This window comes from Tenrec ecaudatus, chromosome 2, assembly GCF_050624435.1.
Source record: "Tenrec ecaudatus isolate mTenEca1 chromosome 2, mTenEca1.hap1, whole genome shotgun sequence".
Lineage (NCBI taxonomy): Eukaryota > Metazoa > Chordata > Mammalia > Afrosoricida > Tenrecidae > Tenrec > Tenrec ecaudatus.
In genome coordinates, this window is record NC_134531.1 from 146,682,931 (window position 1) to 146,705,409 (window position 22,479).

Genomic DNA, 22,479 nt, shown 5'->3' on the forward strand with positions numbered 1-22,479 from the left:
AAGTGGAGAGCAAATGCCTTGAGAATGATTGGGGCAGGGAATGTATGGATGTGCTTTATACAATTGATGTATGTATATGTATGGATTGTGGTAAGAGTTGTATGAGTCCCTAATAAAATGTAAAAGAAGAAAAGAGAAAAAAATGATTAAGGCAAAGACTGTACAGATGTGCTTTATACAATTGATGTATGTATATGTATGAACTGTGAAAAGAATTGTATCAGCCCCAATAAATTGTTAAAATAAATAAATTAATTAATTTAAAAAAATGATTGCCTCTACAGTTCAGGAGATATTAATTATATTGTTATGTTAACATGGCAAGAAAACACCAGGGCTATTTGTTATACAGGCTTTCTTTTTTTTAAGCAGTTTTATTGGCATATAATTCACATATCATACAAATAGTTCGATCATATTAAGAAGACTTGTACAATTATCACCACAATCAATTTCATTCTTGTATCATTGTTATTAACTCCCTATTCCCCCCACCATCCCCTTGCCATACCTACAAGGAATCATTAATCCAGTTATTATCTCTATATATTTACCTATCCTGGATTTCTTATACAGAAAATCATGTCTAAAAGAAAACAACAATTATGAAGTGGAACAGAGAAAAAAACTAAGTCAAAAAGCAGAAAATATTAAAAACTACAACAAATTTAAAAGGGATCAGGAGGGAAATCAAATGCTAAGTTGTTCAATTTTAACCTAAATGTAACTGAAATAATCCACTTTCCACAACACTCTGCATGATAGCAAAGCCATTCACACCCGTCTATGGTCTGCGGGTCTACCAGACACTTAAGCCATGTGTGCTGCCCTTCACGTTTTGTTTTAACTGACACAACTTTCAAACGCTAATATATGACATTTCAACCGCACAGCTTCTGCCCTAATCAACTTCACAGGGCTCTCTGTCTTTTAACAAGGCTATCCACATCCTAGACCCCATCAGAGGGGATTCCCCCCAGGGTTAATCCATTGTGTGGACCCTGTACATTCCTGACAGACAAGGGATAAAGACTCTGCCTTCTTGTCTAAGTAGGAAAGCCAGCTTCAACTAGATTAACAGATAGAAGAGAAAAAAAAGAAAGGATAAAAATCTAAGCAAAAAAAAATTAAAGTTAACATTCAAGCACAATAAAAACTGAAAAATTTTCATTTTTTCAGTTATATCACTCAACTTGATCTACATTTTTAAACAATATTGCAACTTGTAGAATGGAGTGTCCCCCATCTTTTCTTCTTCTTTTCTGTAACGGCAGTAACTCATGACCTTTCAAAGTCACAATCAAGTACTGTGTTAGGATCAATGCATTAGTGTTTGTATGAGCTCCTTACACAAAAAGCACTGTATTAAGCCCTAGTATCTTTTATTATTATTTCCAGCATGTATAATACCTCTGAAAACCTCAAAATGCACAAACGGAAAATTTCAACTTTTTTCCATTTTACAGCCAGGCACGTTATTTACCACTGACGAACGGCATTAGGGCAGAAAGCTGGGAAATTTAAACAAATGAACTCTAAATCTGTTTTGTGACTTTGTGTTCATTATTTTTGCTGTGAGGAAAGGAAGACTGATCTGTGTTATAGCCTCAGGTAAGTGAACTAAAATAGTGCCCTTCTTCTGGAATTCAAGGGTAAACCCCAATTACTCAAATAGCTATCAGGATAGCCAACTAGGTTATAAGAGATTTCAATGAAAGACTACAATTAATTAAGCAGATAGAATTCAGTAACAAAGAATTAAAAAGTATCTCTTAGCATAAAGCCAGGCAAAAAAAGGAACACATGGACGTAGCAATCCTATTTCCTTCGTCTATCCCACAGAAAAACCAGTGTAGTGCCTAGGCAGATTCTTACCGAGCAGGTCTGGTTCCTACAGACACAATAAAAGCAGACCAAATAGAGCAACTAGCTGTCTCAGATAGGGGGGAGGGGAGGCAATCCTGATTTCTTCCTTCACCTTCCCTTCATCGTGAATATACTTTCCCCCATAAATTAAGACAATCTAATGAACTTTCCTTTTACTCCACAAATTACTTAGCTGTGATCTGATGTGAACTGTAGTAATTTGATCTTTTAAAAAATCCAACTCATACATTTACAGCAAAGATATCTACATTCATACAAAACAAGACTAAATTCTAGGTCTTTTCTGAGGATCTTCACATCTAAAATGTTCTTTGGTCCAACAGGCAAGTATTATTTCTGATAAGGCCATGGCTTCTAGAATGTATCAAGTCTCAGTCACATCATGTAAGAAAAGCATAACAAAACAAGATCCAGAAGTCAATGAATTATATCTAGGATTTTACTAAGTAAGTCTTTTAACTGTGGAAATAATTTTCAGAGCAAAAGATACATTTTTTTAAATGGCATTGATTGCTGGCCAATAAGTAGTATTTTCATATAAAAGGTCATCAGGCATCATCTTTATTAGTGTCTGGGAAATTTTCAAGTCTAAGATTAGAGATCAACTCATTACTTATGTGTCCTTTAAAAATAAAGGATCTGAACAGATACTAAATCCCTTGAGCAGAAAATAAAATTACTAGAAAGCACGAACACTCAACAACAAAAACATGTTTTTCTGTAGTCACACACCCCTGAAGTAGCTCTGTTGGAGAATGCCAACTTCAAAGGCCAGAGAGATTCCACCAAAGCGAGCCAACCTACTAGTAAGCCTCAAAGAACATCTTAGTCATGAAAGTTTTAAACAAAGATGAGCGTTTGGTAAACTTACATGCCTAATTCAAAGAGCAGTTACACAGCCAAAATTCAAATAGAAAATCTACAGAAAACTTGGTTTTGTCTTCAAATTTTAAAAAGCCAAACAATCTTTTTAGGGAGATTGGAAAGGACCCAAGAAACATCTGACTACTTTTTTTTTAGGACAATGAATTATTATTTTGAAGCTAGAGTGAGTGGTTCAGTGGTAGATTTCTCACCTTCCCCAGGGAAGACCCAGCGCCAAATCCAGCCAATACACTACTTGTACAGCCACCAACCATCTGTCAGCATATGCTGGCCTGTTGCTATGATGCTGAACAGGCCTCAGGGGAGTTTTAAGACTAAGTCAGTCTAAGAAGAATGACTTGGTGATCTACTTCCCAAAACTCAGCCAATAAAGCGGTCCCAACCTGTTGTGTATGAGTCGACAGTAGCTAACAAAAAAAAATTTTTTGAAGATAAAGGATACAACATAAAGTAATTATGAGTATAATAAACAAACATGTACACCATTTCTCAAAGCACACAGTCTTACTCAGATCCTGCCTGTTTATGGAAAGCAAACTAGTAGGTAAAGGATTCCACAGTTCAGGGTGTGCCACAAAGGAAAAATAAATCATGAAGAGGGAAAATATTCCTCCTATGGCAAATGATTTACAGATAATGTTGTATAATATTCTGGATCACATAATCTAGCACCGTAGCTTTGCAAAAGGCTTCTATTTTGACCTGGAACTCAATGCCATGCCTGCACTGTCAACTTTCAAGAACCTGCTAGCTTCATGTGCCACTTCTTTATTGATTAGTAATTATGCCATCTGAAAGTTGAGCTTATTGGGGGCACATCAGAGGTTGTCTTCTGAACCATCTTGCATGACTTAGACTTAAAACTCAGGATGAATCACAAGTGTTCACAATCCTGAGACCGAATGCAGGAGCGTGGCAATGTGGTGTTTTCGACAGCATTATTTAGTTTGGGCGGGAAACTTGCTACACGGCTGAAAGCATATCCTAGTGCCACTTAGGTTTAAAGACATCCACACACTAAGTGGCACAAAAAGGCTAAATAAAAATGGCATCTTGCCGTCTTTGCCTCTGGTGATGAAAGCTACTTCTAGATGTACGTAAATACTTCTCAAGAGCTTTTTGTTTCACAGTATTTTAGGGAGAAAAAAATAAATAGAAATAACCTAAATCTCTCAGGAAGTGATTAAGAAATGATGATCCATGCATCTTACACAATGCTGACTTGGAGAATCCTGCTGTGCTGTAATGCAGAAAACAGCCCTCCTGATTAAAACAACTACAACTCTGAAAACAAAGGGGGGGATGTTTTCCTCTTTCTTTAAACAGAGCCTCAACATGAAGGGACCATGGAAAGTGATAAATTAAGGAATTGGCTTTCACCTTTTCAATTTCTGTGGAATCCTAGACCTCTAGCATCCAGATGGCTACAGAAACAGAATGAAGAACAAGAAAGCAAGCCTAGGGATCATCCAAAGTAAGGATTCTATTGGAAGATCCCTTAAAGTCGGGGTCGGTCCCAAAGGTTTCCACTGTAAGTCTACCACTGAATCAGAAATAAACCTGGCTCCTCGGTTGTTGCTTTGGAATACTGTTTAGTCTATGTCACATCACTGCCACCCCCAGAGAAGGCAGCACTGCCTACAGGATTTCCTTGGCTGTGATCTTTATAGAAGCAGATTACCAGGACTTGTCTTTCGCAGTGCCTCTGGATGGGCTTGTATCGCCAACCTTGTAACCAAAAGATTAAATCTGGTGAGCATTTAACCACTTACATCACCAGTGACCAATAAACTTGTCTATGTCTGATGTCACCCTACCTACATGGCCTAGAAAACCTCAAGTACACAATGCGCAGAATTTACAGTGCTCTTGATAAGCCGGGTGTCAATGTTCAAGGAAACTTAAACCACAAAAAAAATTCTACTGCTACTGAGTCAATAGCGACTCATAGCAACCATATAGCATAGAAAAGAGCTATCCTTTTGGTTTTCCAAGACTTTAAACGTTTATGGGAGAAGATGGTCTCAGAGACACTGGTGGGTTTGAACCAGACCTTTCAGTTAGCAGCTCAGTGAGTGACCCACTCTGCCACCAGGGCGCCTTAAGGAAGACAGGTCAATAACAATTAGCCAATCCAAAGAGAGAATAGCAATAAATTAAAAGAAAAAATTAAGATACAACACCCTAAAACTAAGAGACCGTATCCATGTATAATTAGACACCCAGGAAAAGAGAGAGAGAATGGAGTAGAATAAAAATGTGAAAGAAGAATGGACAAAAATTTTCTAAGACAAGTGGGAAAACAGCAAATGATGGTTCCAAGAACCTCAAAGAACTACAAACAAAATAAAGTCAAAAACATGACATATGGGGGAACTTCAAACTGTTGGTGGGAAAACTCCATTTTCCAAATATATCACCCTACTGAGAAGCAAAGAGAAAAGAGGACAACTTGACAGTAGCCAGAGAAAGGACACGTTAGATCCCGAGAAAGACAGGAATCAAAGTAAGCTTCTTGTCCCAAACATGGAAGCTAGAACTGCAACAGACTAACATCTCCAGGGCATTAAACGAAAATGGCATTACATACACTGCAAAACAGCTTTCAAGTATGAAGAGGAAATTCAAACAAACAAAAGCCAAGGGAATTTATTCCCGTAGACACACACAGTATAAGAAAGAAGACTGACTTCAGTCAGGGTGCAGTGTAGCACCGATGAAGAACACAGCTTTCCTCCAGTTCCGAAATGCTTCCTCCCTCCAACTACCATGATCCGAATTCTACCTTGCAAGCCTGGATAGAGCAGAGGATGTACACTGGTGCAGACAGGAGCTGGAGGCACCGGGAATCCAGGGCGTATGATGCCTTCAGGACCAGGGGTGTGAGGGGCGATACTGGGAGAGTAGAGGGAGAGTGGGTTGGAAAGAGGGAGCCAATTACAAGGATCTACATGTGACCTCCTCCCTGGCCAACAGAAAAGGGGGTGAAGGGAGATGCTGGACAGGGCAAGATATGACAAAATAATAATTTATAAATTATCAAGGGCTCATGAGGGAGGGGGAGGGGGGAGAGGGAAGGGAGGGGAAAAAAGAGGACCTGATGCAAAGGGCTTAAGTGGAGAGCAAATGCTTTGAAAATGATGAGGGCAAAGAATGTACAGATGTGATTTAAACAAATGATGTATGTATGGATTGTGATAAGAGTTGTATGAGTCCCTAATAAAACGTTAAAAAAAAAAAAGAAGACTCCAGAAGGAGTATCATACCATATCATACCCATCTAAGCATCAACTTAGAAAAAAATAAAAGCACTAAAAACAATATAAAATTAAATGTATATAAAATGAATATAATAGGTACCATATATACTCGAGTATGAGCCAACCTGAGTATCAGCCAAGGCATCAATTTTACCACAAAAACTTCATTAGAAATGTGCTGAAAATTGGACAACTCCTTACAGAACGGTCATGGGGAGAAGACAGACCAGTCAGGGTGCAGTATAGAACCGATGAAACATACAGCTTTCCTCTGGTTCTTTAATGCTTCCTCCCCCCACTATCATGACCCAAATTCTACCTTACAACTCTGGCTAGACCAGAGCACATACATGAGTACAGATAAGAGCTGGAAACAGAGAATCCAAGACAGATAAACTCCTCAGGACCAATATTGAGAGTAGCAATACCAGGAGGGGAAGGGAAAGGCAGGGGAGAAAGGGGAACCAATCACAATGACCTACCTATAACCCCTCACAGGAGGATGGACAACAGACAAGGGGTAAAGTGACACATCGGACAGTGCAAGACATGAAATAATAATAAATATTTATAAATTATCAAAGGGTTCATGAGGGAGGGAGAGAGGGAGGAGGGGGAGGGGTAAAATGAGGAACTGATAGCAAGGGCTCACGTAGAAAGAAAATGCTTTGAAAACGATGATGACAACAAATGTGCTTGACACAATGGATGGCTGTATGGATTGTGGTAAGAGTTGTACGAACCCCCCAATAAAATTATTTTTTTAATGTGCTGAAAAACTCGGCTTATACATGAGTATATACGGTATGTTTTTCTTATTATTAATAATTTTAAACTGTTAAAAAAATAACCACTTTATAACATGGGTTGGCAAACTATGTGCTGTGGGCTAACCTGGCCACGTTTGTTTACATCTTGTCTGTCAACTTCCTCATTATAATTGCAGAAAGTTATGACACAGACCACATGGTCAGCAAAGCTGAAAATCCTATTAGTTTCTCAACAGAAAATGTTTGCAAAAATAACAATGTATTGTTTATAACCGTTCCCTCTTCCCTTTCCTGCACTGCCCCTCCCATCAGTGAGCTTCATCAAATATGTAACAAAGGACAAGAACATGAAATTTGACATTTAATGAGGTGACACAGCATATTATTATTTTTTGGGGGGGGAAGTATAATGACCATATTTAAGGTAATTTAGGTGGTTACACACAATTTTATCCTTGCTTTATAATAACAAAGGCATAAACATAAGTATAAATTTATGTTACAGGGTATATGCAGTATAAAGTAATTGATTACAACTAGTACATAAACAGAGGAAGTGTCATAGGTACAGAGTTTTTGTATGTTTTTTTTGTTGTTACCTTTTTTTTCCTTTTTTTACATTTTATTAGGACTGACACAGCATATTATTTGAAGATAGATTGTGATCAGTTAAAGAGACATATTGTGAAACATAGAGCAATCACTATTAAATTATTTTAATAAAGGAAACAGTATAAAAAATAATCCAAACAGAGGCAGAAAAGAGTAACAAAGAACAAATGAGGAAAATAGAAACTGGCAAGATCTGGTAGACTAGAACCCATTATTAGCAATAATTACTTGAAGAGTTACTGTGTAGCCCTGCAATTCTACTTCTAGGTACATACCCAAGAGAAATAAAAATGTATGTCCGGACAAAAAAATGTACACTCAAACGTTCAAAACAGCATTATTCATAATAGCTAAAAAGTAGAAAGAAACTAAATGTCTATCAATAGGTGAATCTATTTTTTAAATGTGGCATATCCATTCATGAAATATGTCAAAAAGGTAGGGAGAGGGAAGACAAAAAAAATATGTCAAAAAGGAATGAAGTATTGATATATGCTACAAAATGGATGAGCCCTGAAAACATTAAGTAAAAAAGTCACGAAAGATCACATATTATATGACTCTTATTTATATGAAATGCACAAGATTTACACAGACATAAATAAAGATTAGTGGTTGCTGAGGGCCAGGGATGAGGCGTGAATGGGTGAGGGGAACTGGAAAAATTTGGGAACTGCCTGCTTATGGATATAGAATTTCTTATTAGGAGTGATGAAAATGTTCTAAAATTGACTTTTCCAAATAGATGCATGATATTTGAAGTATATCTCACGAAAGTTATTATAAGAAAGTTAGAGGATGGAAAAACATATGTGATATAAACACAAATCAAAAGACAGCTGGAGTGGATGTATTTATATCAACCAACACAGGCTTAAAAAAATAAATATTATCAGGAATAAAGAGAGAACATTATGTAATTATTTTTAAAATCAATTTAAAAAGAACAAGCCTAAGTGAAACCCACTTACAAGGACTTCAAGTACGTGAAGCAAAAACTAACAGAACTAAAGAGTAGACAAATTCACAATTATAGGGGGAGACTTCTACACGTCCCTCTAAGTCAGTGGTTTTCAACCTTTCTGATGCAGCCACCCTTTAATACACTTCCTCACGTGGTGGTGACCCCAACCATAAAATTATTTTCATTGCTACTTCATCGCTGTCATTTTGCTACTCTTATGAATCGGAAAACCCTGTGAAAGGGTCGTTTGACCCCCCAGAGGGGTCGCAACACCCAGGTTGAGAACCGCTGCTCTAAGTAATCCACAGAGCAAGGGCAAGAAAATCAATAAAGATTTTCTGAAAGACAGACCTACATAATACTTGACCCAATTGACAGCTACAAAATATTCTACCCAGCAAAAGAAGCATGTCCATTCTTTTCAAATGCACAGGGAACAGTCACCAAAGCAAGTGACATTCTGGGCAATAAACTTCAATATAAAAGAACTGAAATTATACAAAGTATATTCTTTTATTATAATAAAAGTACACCAGATTTCAGTAACAGGAAGATACCTAGAAAAGCCCCAGATATTTAGAAGTTAAACAATATATTTGAAATAACAAATGTGTCACAGAGAAAGTCACAAGGAAATTATTGAATTCTTTCAACTGAGTGAAAATTAAAATGTATCAAAACTTGCAAGAGAAAGCTAAGCAGTTTTTAGAAGGAAATGGATAGTGTGAAATGCTTATGAGTAAGCAAAAAATATTTATCAGTAATATAAATACAGACTTTAGAAAAATGAACAAATTAAACTCAAAACAAGAAAAATAAAAAGAATAAAAGCAGAAAAGTCTGTGAAATTGAAAATGAAAAATGGGGGGGGGTCAGTAAAATCCAAAAGCTATTATTTGAAAGTCAATAAAATTGATAAGCTACTACTATCTAGAGCTGCAGTTCTCAACCTGTGGGTCGTGACCCCTTTTGAGTCAAATGACCCTTTCACAGCGGTCACCTAGGACCATCAGAAAACACATATTTTAGAGGGTCTTAGGAACCGAGACATTGCTCCTCTGTCTCCAGGCGGGTCCGCCCACATGCAGATACGCCCCCATATGAGTACCCGGCCTGAAGACTGTTAGCCATGCTACACCACACTTCAAGACAAAATTTCATTTATTTGTAATTAGAAACAAATATTTTACAATATATAATTACATATTGTTTTTGCAATTAAACACTACTTTAATTATGTTCAATGTATAACAATGAAAACACATCCTGCATATCAGATATTTACATTACAATTCCTAACAGTAGCAAAATGACAGTGATGAAGTAGCAATGGAAATAATTTCATGGTTGGGGTCACCACCACATGAGGAGCTGTATGAAAGGGTCGTGGCATTAGGAAGGTGGAGAACCACTGATCTAGAGGATGAAGGAAAAAAGAAGGAGGACACAAATGATCAGTATCAGGCGTGAAATGCAACACTACAGATCTTACAGACAGTAAAACACAAAAATAAACAATTGTTAAATTTGATAAAGTGGACAAATTCATTAAAAGACACAAATTAACAAAAGATTATTCAAGAAGAAACAGATAGAACAGATGTTAAAGAGATTTAATTCAATTGTAGACCTGAAAAATACTGAATTAGTAAAGTGTTTTATATACATACATAACAAAATATGTGTATATATATATAGATACATACATATATAATTTCATAAAATTAGAATTCATAGTTTAAAATCTTTCCACAAAGAAGGCTCCAGGTTCAGATGGTATCACTAGTGAATTTTTCAAATGTTTAAAGATAAAATATTGCATTGTCTGTACAAATGCTTATCTGATTATAAGACCCTCCTACATCACTGTATGAGGTCAAGATTACACTGATAGCAAAGCCAAAGACAAAAGCGGAAGGTGGTGGGGTTTAAGGCAGGAGGGAAGGAAAAATTACTAGAGACCAAATACTTCATGAATACATACACAAAATATAATTTATCAACAAGATGAATCTAGCAATACATAAAAAGAATAATACACCAAGTGGTATTATCCAAAAATATAGTTCGTTCAACATTAGAAAATCAATGTAATTCACCTTATCTACAGACCAAAAAGATAACCATAATATTATCCCATTAGATGATAACAAGCATTTGGAAAAAATCCAACTTAAAAAAATAGCAAAATTTAAAAAATAAAATAAAATTTTAAAAAGTACTTAAAATCTCAGTGAACTACTAAAGGAGAACTTCATCAGTCACATAGAGGCTTTCTACAGAACACCAGGAGCAAGGCAAAGAGGTTGCTTTCACAATGCAACATTGTAATGGAAATCCTACCTAGTGCAGTAAGGCATGAAAACACTAATAACAGGTATACAAGTTAATAAGCAAAAATGAAACAAAATATATTTATAAGTGGTATGATTTCCTATATAAACATGTCCAAAAAAATTACAAAAAAGTAATAATGAATGAGGTGGAAAATTTACAAGGTAACACAACACAAAATTCAATCTCTTTGTTCAGTCATCTTGACTGTAGTAGTAGATAAAGGAACCTACATAGAAATAAAACTGCACAGAACTTAATATACTTATATGCACACAAATTAGTGTAAGTCAAAGTAGGGAAGCTTGAATAAGATCAGTGGATTTTATCTGTCAAGCTCTGGGTTATTATATCATAGTTTTACAAAATATTACTGTTGAGGAATTTGGGTACAATATACAAGGGGATTGCTATTATTTCTTATAACTGAGTTTATAATTAGTTCCATAAAAATTTCAATTAAAAATAATTTCTGTATCCTAGCAATGAACAATTGGCAACTGAAAAAAATTTTGTTATGTACTATTTATAGTATAAAGTTTTTAAAATAGAAATAAATATAACAAAAATTTAAGACTTTATGTGCTAAGTACTATAAAAAGTTAATGAGAAAAATCCAATATAACATCCAGAAAAAGGAGAGATATACTATGTTCATACATCAGGCAAATCTAAATTGTTAAGATGTCAATGCTCCCCAAATTGATTTGTAGATTTGATGCAATTCCAATAAAAATTCTAGCAAGCTTCTATGTAGCAATTAACAAGTTTATTATAAATTTCATATGCAAGGGATCTGAAATAGCTAAGACAATTATGAAAAAGGAAAAAGTTAAGAGGACTCACAATACCTACCGGCAATTTCAAGACTTACCATAAAGCTATAAAAATCAAGCCTACAGGGTACTAAGAAATTAACAGACATAGATCAATGACACACAGATCAATGGAGCAAAATAGAGCTGTGCAGAAATGTTCTAATATAGCTGGTAAACTTGCCAAGGTAATTCAATGGACAAAGAATTGTCCTATCAGCAAATGGGGATAGAGCAATTTGACATCCGTATAAGAAAATAAGCGGAGGAGGCCTCACGGGCCAGCGGCTTGCAGGGTGCTGCACAGCCCTCATGGAGCCTAACCTGCACTTCTGGATCCGCGAGCACCAATCTTTTGTTCAAAGATTCTTCTATGGACAGAATTATAAGTCCCTACAAATCTGATCATTTCAACTGAAACAATAGGAAAATTCAGGCAGCTGTTATCCACCAATGCAGCCAGCGGGAACATGGAGGAGAAGCAGATGCAAGAAGCTTGGAAGAGAAGAGTCTTTCGGCAGTGCACCCCGACAGTGGAAAGCTGATGCCTGCTCCTTTCCAGCCTGCAGCTTTCCTCCCTTTCATGGGGCCCTTGGTATTTTTTTTCAATGATGCCATGATTGAAGACCATGATTTTACCCCAGTTTTGCCTCTACACCTACCTGACATCCTTCAACATTGTCAATGGGATCACCAGCTACCATGATCACCCACGAGAGAACCTGTGACTCGGGCTGGAGTCATTGCGTCCTCAACCTTCTTTGGAGAGACCCTGGGCGATACCGCCATGCTCCTCACGTCCACCCAGAGGTACCTCAGAAGGAAGGCCTGGTGATCTGCTTCTGAAAAAGCAGTGATGGAAAGCTCTGTGGAGCACAGTTCTGCCCTAACCGCGGGGATCCCCATAGATCAGAATCTTCTGGCTTTATAATCCTTTCCCTCTGAAATAATGAGCCTACTAACATTCTAAATTCCTACACCAAAAGTTAATAAATAAATAAAATCACGCATTTCAAAATGTTTAAAAAAAGGAACTTCGATGTGTACTTGTACTGTATCTAAAACTTAAATTCAAAATGAATTTAAATTATGTGTACAACTTCCAGAAGGATTGTGCTCAAGCACAGCACAGTTGTGAGGACGGCACAGGGTCGGGCAGTGTTTCATTCTGTTGTGGACAGGGTCACTAGGACTTGGAATTGACTTGGTGGCACCTAACAACATATGTTATCAAAATTAAAAAGAACTATGACCGTAAAAGGGGGTAATCTTACTCTAAAACTTCAAATTTACAAAACCAACATGTTAAATTATTGTTTTCAAGGTTAAATGTGTGTGTATATTTACACATATATGTGAGTTGTATTTAAAAAAACCAACCCACTGCCATCAACTCACATATTGCCAATTCATAGGGGCCCTAACAGGGCAGGGTAGAACTAGCCCCATGCATTTACAAGACTGGAGCTCTTTTCAGGAGTAGAAAACCCATCATTCTCCCATGTACAGGTTCTATATGTAAGCTTAATTGGAAAGAGGAGACCTGGAAGCTTACTAGGTAAACGCTCAGCTGCTAACTGAAAGGTGAGCAGTTTAAATCCACCAGATGCTCCAAGGGAGAAAAAAAGGGCAGCCTCCTTCCATGGAGACTGACAGCTTGAAAGCTCTCTGGAAAAGTGCTACACAGTCTCTAAGGGTCGCTGCAGGCGGAATCAAGTGGATGGCAACGCATTTGTTTGTTTGTACAAGCAGAAAAAAATTATAGATAGTTCATAAAAAGATGACTAACCTTGGATTCACTAGTTCGTAAATGTATTTGTCATAGGGGATGTAAGTTAGCAGTTCTGAAGTTGCTTTATAACCATGAGGAGGAGGCTGGGAGGCAGGCTCTCCCTGTCAGAGAGTGAAGTTACAGCAAATCAAGAAAGGACGACTAGAAAGGACCTGTGGGACTGGATGAGAGTCTGACCTAGCAGTGTGAGCGTACCTCTACGGGAGCGGATAGGCCCAGCAACATTATGGTGATGGGGGCACACGCAAGTTAACACACACCTAGCTCTAGCTACTGAAAGGACCTTGAAAGAATACCCCTCAGTGCCCATAACACCCAGAGTGCAGATCCTGGCTTCTACAGACTGTTCTCCAAAAATAAGAGCCACACCTTCCCGGAGACACGGGTGAGTTGTGCAGCACCAGAAAGAAAGTGCTCATGATCAAAAGGGTGAGGGCATGTTAAAAGACAAGGAAAACAAATGTCTGAAGACCAAACGTTTTCGTGGTTAGCAGCAGCATGAAGGGGAGGAGGGCAGGTGGCAGGGGTGATAGAAAAAGCACACTGACTAGCAGCAAACTCATTGCCATCGAGTCAACTCTGACTCACAGGGGCCCTAGGACAGAGCAGAACTGCTCCTGCCGGTGTCCGGGACTGTAACTCTACGGAACAGACCGCCTCATCTTTCCCCCGTGGAGTAGCAGGTGATTGTGAACTGGCGACCTCGCGGTGAGCAGTCCACCACACCACCAAGGATGTACAAAGGTTCAGTTTGATTACAATCGCTATCAGGAACATAGCATATACAGATATATGCACATCCATGTTCACTGTAGCACTATTCACAATAGCAAGAAGATAGAAATAACATAAATGTCTGTGAGTAAACGAATGGATAAATTTGGTACATTGACACAATGGAATTTTTATGCAGCATCTAGGAATAACATTGAATCTGTGAAATACCTCATGACGAGAATGGAATTAGAATACATTATACTGAGCAAAATTAATCTTTAAAAAAGACAAATATTATGTGACTACTGTTCTTTTTTAAAAAGTCAAGGAAAGGTTTTCACACCAAAAGAAAGACTTTGATGCTTACAATGGGGGTGAAGGGAGGGAGAAATGGGGAAAGCAACAGGTTAGAGCAATGGTTCTCAACCTTCCTAATGCCGTGAACCTTTAATACATTTCCTCATGTTGTGGTGACCCCTAACCATAAAACTACTTTCTCTTTTTTTTTAATCATTTTATTAGGAGCTCATACAACTCATCACAATCCATACATAAATCAATTGTGTAAAGCACATTTGTACATTCATTGTCCTCATCATTCTCAAAACATTTGCTCTCCACCTAAGGCCCTGGCATCAGATCCTCATTTTTCCCCTCCTTCCTCCCTCCCCTCATAAACCCTTGATAATTTATAAAATTATTATTTTGGCATATCTTTCCCTATCCGACGTCTCCCTTCACCCACTTTTCTGTTGTCTGTCCCCCAGGGAGGAGATCACATGTAGATCAAACTTGTCATAAAACTACTTTCCTTGCTATTTCATAACTGTAATTTTGCTAGTTATGAATCACAATGCAAATCACAATGTTTTTTCCGATGGTCTTAGGCGACCCCTGTAAAAGGGTCGTTCAACCCCCAAAGGGGTCGCAACCCACAGGTTGAAAACCGCTGGCTTACAGCGTAGATAAGTATTAACTTGGGTAAAGGGGAGATAATTGCAACAAGATGGAGATGGGGAGAAAAGGAAAGCAAACCATTGGAAGGCTTGATAAATTACTGAATGCAAAAATGATCTGATCTGTAAACCCTCACCTAATTCATAAAAAGTTGTGTTGTCAAGTGTATACCTGTAAAACATTGAACTGACAAAAGTTGTGTGATGGATTTACGACGACCGAAAAAAGAGTAGTACCATCAATAGAGCCAGAAACAGCTGGGCTCACCCAGCTGACCCCAGCCCAAATTCCTGACCCACACAAGAAAATAAAATGGTGTTGTTTTAAGTCAATTAAAAGAAAAAGAAAGAATAGCTACTGAACCTGCTTATGTACAACCAAACAACTCCTGGGACTTGGACCCTTGGCTGGGAGTTTATTCTCATGGTTTCATCTGACCTCCCAGTTGATTGGCTTACTAGCATGTTTAGTGTTTTTGCTCTTCTTCCTAGTTTGTTACATAGCGACTGGGGACTGAAAAGCTTGTAAGTGGCTATCCATGACACAACTGTCTCTGTTCACTTGGCCCAAGACAAAAAAAGAGAATCAAGGTTAGAAGGATATGGATTGTGCAGCTAAGCACCTCCAGGAACCACTGCCTCTTTTGCCATGAGTCTAGAAGAACACGATGATGCCGATAAAAGAATCCTGACCCAAAAGGAGGGAAATGGAGAAGAGAATTTCAAATTGTCATGGACTCTAGATTTTCTGGAGTCTTAGAGGGGACATGAACCTCTGGAAAGAGTTATCTCTAAACCTTACACCAAAAAAAAAATCTATCCCCCGAATCATCTTGAAATTGAGCGAAAATGTTGCTTAATGAGTAAGAAATGTCTGCCTTGAGCATTGTGGTTCTTGCAGAACTATCAATACAGGAGCCCTGGCAGTGCTGGTAGGTTTGGTTGCCTGCAAAACACAACGATGGCACTTCAAATCTACCAACTGCTCCAAGGGAGAAAGATGAGACTATCTGCTCCCATGAGGTTTACAGCCTCGGAAACCCTGTACGCAGGGTCACTAGGAGACAGAATTGACTGGGTAGCAAGCATTAGGTCTTTGCTTAGGGCTTTGGTTTTGGATATAGGTTCATATTAACAATTAATTCACTGTGATCAAGTTAGATACTGATTTATTGCGACCCTATCATACAAGGCAGAACTGCCCCTGTAGGAGTGTGAGGCTGTAAATCTTTTTTTTTTTGTCTTAAAATCATTTTATTGGGGGCTCATACAACTCTTTTTTTTTTTTTACATTTTATTAGGGACTCATACAACTCTTATCACAATCCATACATATACATACATCAATTGTATAAAGCACATCCATACATTCCCTGCCCCAATCATTCTCAAAGCATTTGCTCTCCACTTAAGCCCTTTGCATCAGGTCCTCTTTTTTTTCCCCCTCCCTCCCCGCTCCCCCCTCCCTCATGTGAGGCTGTAAATCTTAATAGAGCAGAAAACACCATCAGCCTTCCTCAGAGTGGCTGGTGAGTCAACACAGAACCAGGTTCCCAAATCCACAACAGCAACTTGAAATAGTAGATAGGAACCTAAGGACAATGGATTCACCAACATAATTAGAGAATCGTGGCCTTTCAGGAATGAAATTCCATGTATGCATTCCTTATGTATTTTTTAAGATCATCTCATTGGGGGCTTTTATAACAATCCAAACATCAATTGTATCGAATATATTTGTACCTATGTTGCCATCATTATTTTCTAAAAACTTACTTTCAATTTGAGCCCTTGGTATCAGCTTCTCCGCATTCCTTACTTATTTTAAATGAGGAACTTACACTCTGTTGTTAGGTTTACTGTGAACTCATTAAAGACGAATGCCTATTTATAAAGGAAAGCAGCCCTGGTGGCATAGTGGGTTACACACTGGGTTGCTAACCACAAGGTCAGCAGTTCAAAACCACAGCTGCTACACAGGTGAAAGATGAGGGTTTCTACTCCTGTAAAGAGTGCCACTCTTGAAAACCCCTAGGGGCAATTGTACCCTGTCCTTGCTATGAGGCAGAATCAACTCGATGGCAGTGAATTTGAGTTTTTATTTGGAAGGAAGCCCTGGTGGCACAGTGGTTAAAACACTCAGCTGGTATGGAAAGGTTGGCAGTTTGAACCCACTAGCTGTTTGGCAGGAGAAAGATGTAGCGGTCTGCTTCTGTAAAATCTGATAGCTTTGGAAACCATCTAAAGCAGCTCTACTTTGTCGTGTAAGGTTACTGAGTTGACTCAACAGCAGTGCGTTTAAGTGGGTCTATTTGTAATTCAAAACAATTACTCCTGAACTGGAAGTAGTTGTAAGTTTGTCTATTTTATCCTGAGTAGAACATGATGCTTATTTTGAGTCACTATTTGGTATTCTAAGTATTTTGGTCAATAGCCACCTCTGATATTTACCACTTTTACTCTGACCTCAACAAACCCCAAGCATGTCCCCATACTCAAATAAGCATTGAGCTAGCCTATGTTTTCCAAGATGTGATCTTTATTTTACTAGTACCTTAAAATACATCCAGTGGATAGTAACAAATTGCTATTCAGTGAGTACTGGAGGACACAATAGAACAGAAAGCTCCTGGTACAAAAGCAGAAGAGTCACAGAGAAATATAAATATACATTGGCACAAATGCAAAAGACTCAGGCGGACACACACACAGGATGTACATTGTGGTCCAAATCTTTTTATTCTGAGCCAAACAACGTAAAAGGCTGGGCTTAAAGAAGTCATGCTCTTATCTATTTAAAGATACATTTTTAACACTGGGTTTCTGCTGCTGAGCAAGTTTTGATATGAAAATATTTCATGTCCTATTCAAAGCCATACGAATAGTGTCTTCCAAGCATGTTGGTTCATTTCAAGGTGATTGATCTTCCGCAGAATCAGGAACAGCAATGAACGTTACTGCCCAGGACAATGAGATAGCATTCTCCTAGACATATCCATTCAAACACGAGATCTAAAACTCAGATGGGCCTACGTTCTTCACAAAAACACAGGCATTAAGGAAGCATGCAACACACGCCATCAGGGTAAAAGATATTTGCAGTTCACAGAAAAACTCCTTATCTCCTAAGAAAAGATTATCAGTAAGTCATTACCAAGTGTTCATACATATGGGCCTGACTAGGTCAACATTTTTTTAGCTCCTTTTTTGGACATTTCATTAAGCAAGATTATGTTCGTTGACATGAACATTTCAGTCTTCTCGTCTCAAAGAGATTAGGTAGCAAGTTGTTCCTAAATTTGTCACTATGAGATAAGTGGCAGCTAAAATCAGAAAATTCTTGGTACAGCTTAAAATTGACTTTTTCTTTTTAGAGCACTTCGGCTAGGGTTAAGTAACTTACAGCACTTAATGCCTGGTGACATAGTTTTAAAAAAATTGTTCAAGACTGCTGCCACTTTTATTTCTATTTACACAGGAACAGCAAGAAAAGGTACCTTTCACCCTCCCCTCAGTTATCAAGGATTCTTGCTTACCACCCACTGGAATTCACTGCAGTATCCTGTGGTGGTGTTGAAACAACTGCTACTTTCAAGTAATAAAAGCAGATTTGGTTTAATCTTTTGTCAGTTTAAAAACAAAAACAAAACAAAAGTGAGGCTTTTTGATGTCAGGAAATGAAGAAGGAAAGTCTTCCAAGTAACTAAATGAATAAATGATATTTATATTATTTACACAAGTTTGAGGCTAAAATAAAAATCTTTTTTAGCACAGTTGTATTCAAAGATAACAGACTTCTTTTTCCTTTTTTACAATAGACTTTTAATTAGTTCAACATTTTAAAAGTTAATTTCCTGTGTTTCAGTGAGAGTGCTTGGCTTCTGGGGGACATGGGAGGGGAAGGGGGAAAAATGATTCAAAAGCCCTCTCCTGCAGAAGAAACATGAGTGTGTCATTCCTACGCAAATGTGGGGCACAGAAACACTGATGTCAGTCTAGACGGCAGTACAGCAGACTTATAATGAACAGCAAGTATTTAAATCACTGACAACTTAGGAAATTAAAACTATTACTCAAAAATCTCCTCCCCCCAGAAGGACCACATCTGTGGGAGAGAGAAGTGTTCCAGCTGGGCTGAATGCACTCATTCTCAGCATCAACAAAACTGGAGCCATTTTCCTTGCACGACAGAAGTTGTTTTCTTTTTCCCTTTACAACTCTGAGCAACGAGAGCCAGACTTTAAATGGCTCTGTATAAAAACACTAGCAGGGTGGGTCATAGTCTATTCGTAAAGGCAGCTCAAGATGAAGAATCGCTGCCTTTCAAATAAAGTCTAAATAATTTCAAAGGAAAAATACACAACATTTTTCCTCTCACCTTTGAAAATTACTTGTCTACTATCTTTGCTCAACTTCTCTAAACATATATTAATAACATCATGTTCATCAAAGCACTATTCACAATAGCAAAAAGATGGAAACCGCCTAAATGTTAATCAGTGAAAGAATGGTTAAGTAAACTTTGGTCCATAACACAATGAAATACTACACATTAAAGAATAACAATGAATCTGCGAAACTCCTTACAGTGGGTATGAAAGTACTCAAGCACAAAAGGACAAATATTAAAAAATAATAAAACATTTTTAAAAGGACAAATACTATGAGACCACTATTATAAAAAGAATAGGTTTTCACATTAAAAGAAATATTATTTGATAGTAGGGGCAGGAGGGCTAGAGGGTAGACAAGTGTTAACTTGGATGAAGACGTGTTAGGAACAAAACGCTAAGAGGCAGGGGAAGACACCAGAAGGTTTGCAGCAGAGGCAAGTACTGTTATATGCACAATCCTGCAACAATGGGGCTTTTCTAGTTGGACACGTAGATGCTGGGGCAGGCACACAGCCTGACCCAGGTGGGAGAGGAAGAGGAGTGCACCACAAATATATACAGGTTTCAAAGTGGATATGTGTATGTGTGTATTAACTTGGGGTACAAATATACCCAGTGAATGTACAGCTACTAAAATGGCTAAGCTATTAAACTTAGGGGTTTTATTTGTTTTATTTAATCATTTTATTTGGGGTTCGTACAACTCTTATCACAATCCATACCTATATCCATTGTGTCAAGTTTTGTTTTTAAGTGTTCTTTTACTTTAGGCTTTGTTATTATATTTATTTGTTTGCTACATATCCGGAATACACTTACTGTTTCACCTTCCATCTAAACCATGTTTATCTAAATTCTGTACTCTGGAACTTTCAACCAGAGACAAATCATTAAGTTACTTCAACAAGTAGAAATAGCAACACCGCTCCCCAACAGCAATTTCTGCATTGCTAGACACTTATCTAGTTGGTAGATTTATAACAATGTTCATTCTTAGTTCCCTAAATGTAAAAAAATACCCACAGAACGGTGGCATACCTCTAAATTAGTTTAAATATAGCTCAAAATTATTTTTAGTTATGCTCAAGACTTAAAAAGGCACTAATCATTCTTCAAGGCTAACCTACTCAAGTTCCTTTCCTATTAAGGATAATAAAAACCTGGCTTTTCTCTTTGCTCGACTTCTCTACTCTAAAACATACATTAATAACTTTAAAATGAGTTATGTTATGTAATGTTCAACCAATAAAAGGACATCAGTAATAGACCTAACACCAAATCAGAATCAAATCATACCTATTGTTAAAAAAAATAGATTTGATATTTATTCTAATGTTAGTGCTTACAAGCACTGGCATGGTTAAATGTCTTTTATGCTCACTTGCAAATATAATTCACATAATAGAAATATGTTCTTATCCTTTACTGTGCAAAGAAAGCTGAAGAACACCACAAATTATTATAGCTGGTACTTATTAATGCAACAACAAAAAAAATCAAGAAACATTGACTTAACATAAATTATTTGAGATGTGTGTCTACTCCTTACTTGCATACTAGAAAGATGCAGAGGCAAACACTTCCAAATATTCAGACAGATCATTCCACAGTTGTAACTTTCAACACAGTTCTCAAAGCGGTTCGGTGAGGTCAGTTCACAAACAGCTTAAATAGCAAAACGAGGAATTGGCGGGAGTAGTATCAGGCTACACAACAGCCTCTCCAAAAGAATATGAAGTAAGAGAACTAAAATGTGCTGGCAACATGCCAAAAGGCTGGATGGGCTATAACTCTGAGCAACGAATACGCAGAGCTTACAGTATACAAGTATCCATCATCTCTTATCCCACTGCTTGACTTTGTTTTAAACCAAAAATAGCCAAGTATAAGAAATATTTAACACTATCAAATTTCCCCATACTTTTGAGTTGGACTATATCAGAGCTACCAATGATTTTCAATAAACAAAACATACCCTAAAATAAAAGTATAACTACTCCATTGAAGATAGGTAAAACAGATTTTGGTATTATTCTGCATAAAAGAGTCTTTATTCTCTAAGAATTATACTACCCTCAGCTCGGTTCCAAGGGCTTGAGTTTTCCAATATGTTATTTCTAACTCAATACCTAAGCAACTAATTGACATTTAAAGCTGGTCAAATTATGGACCAATATGCAAATACAAATTACATATTTTAATAAATAATTCATCCTATTATGCCAAAGAACATGGGTTTTTTGGGGGGTCAGAAACAATTCCTAACAATAGTTTCTAACCAAAGCATGTTACTTTTATCATTTCATCTTGAATCACATATTAATATAGAATAATAGTCTAATTTTAAGTTTGATACTTTCCAAACATATTAAAGAACCAAAGAGAAAATAATCTTAGGCAAAAGTATCAGATTCATCCCTCAAATCTACCCACATTTATTTATCACCTATTTTTGTACCAGGTAGTATGCTGGGAACTGAGAAAACAAAGTTAAGTATGTAGGTGGTCTTGGAGAGCCACCACCTAGTTGGTTTACTGACCCATTAACACACACATACACGCAATGTTCTCTACTACCTGTAGTAACAATGAAGAAAGCAAGTCAGTATTTCCTTGTGCTGGAAAAAAATCTTTAGAGAAGTAAGACCTATGTAGTTTTGAAGGACAAACATTGTAGAAGAAAAAGAGAGAGCTGTTCCAAATTAAAAAGAAGAACAATAGCAAAAGCAAGCAAACACAATAAAGTTGGCATATATCCAATATATCTATACCAAGATATATGCCACATGGCAAGAGCAGAGATTACAATTTCTTACACATATGCTACTACTCTTTTGCCGCGCATGTATAGAAATAACTAGTCAATTAATGTATAGTTTAAAGCCCAAACGAGACCTTGGAATTCCTCTCAAAAGATAGCCAAAACCAGGACATAGGTTCTCAAATTTGGCCTACCACCCCCTTTTCCATAAAAAAAAAAAAAAATCACTCAGCAGCCCCTTGGCAATGGAAAACGTTTGTACTACAGCCGTAATCAGGAGAAAGTGCAGAGTATTTGCTGCCCCCCCGGACCATTCCAGCACCTTCCCCCCA

General features: G+C 37.5%; 1 protein-coding gene across 1 annotated transcript in view; it reads right to left on the reverse strand.

Moving 5' to 3' along the window:
* The window catches only part of PFDN1 (prefoldin subunit 1), a 71,390-nt gene that overhangs the window by 42,752 nt on the left and 6,159 nt on the right, over positions 1-22,479 (reverse strand). The gene's annotated exons all lie outside the window — the stretch shown is intronic.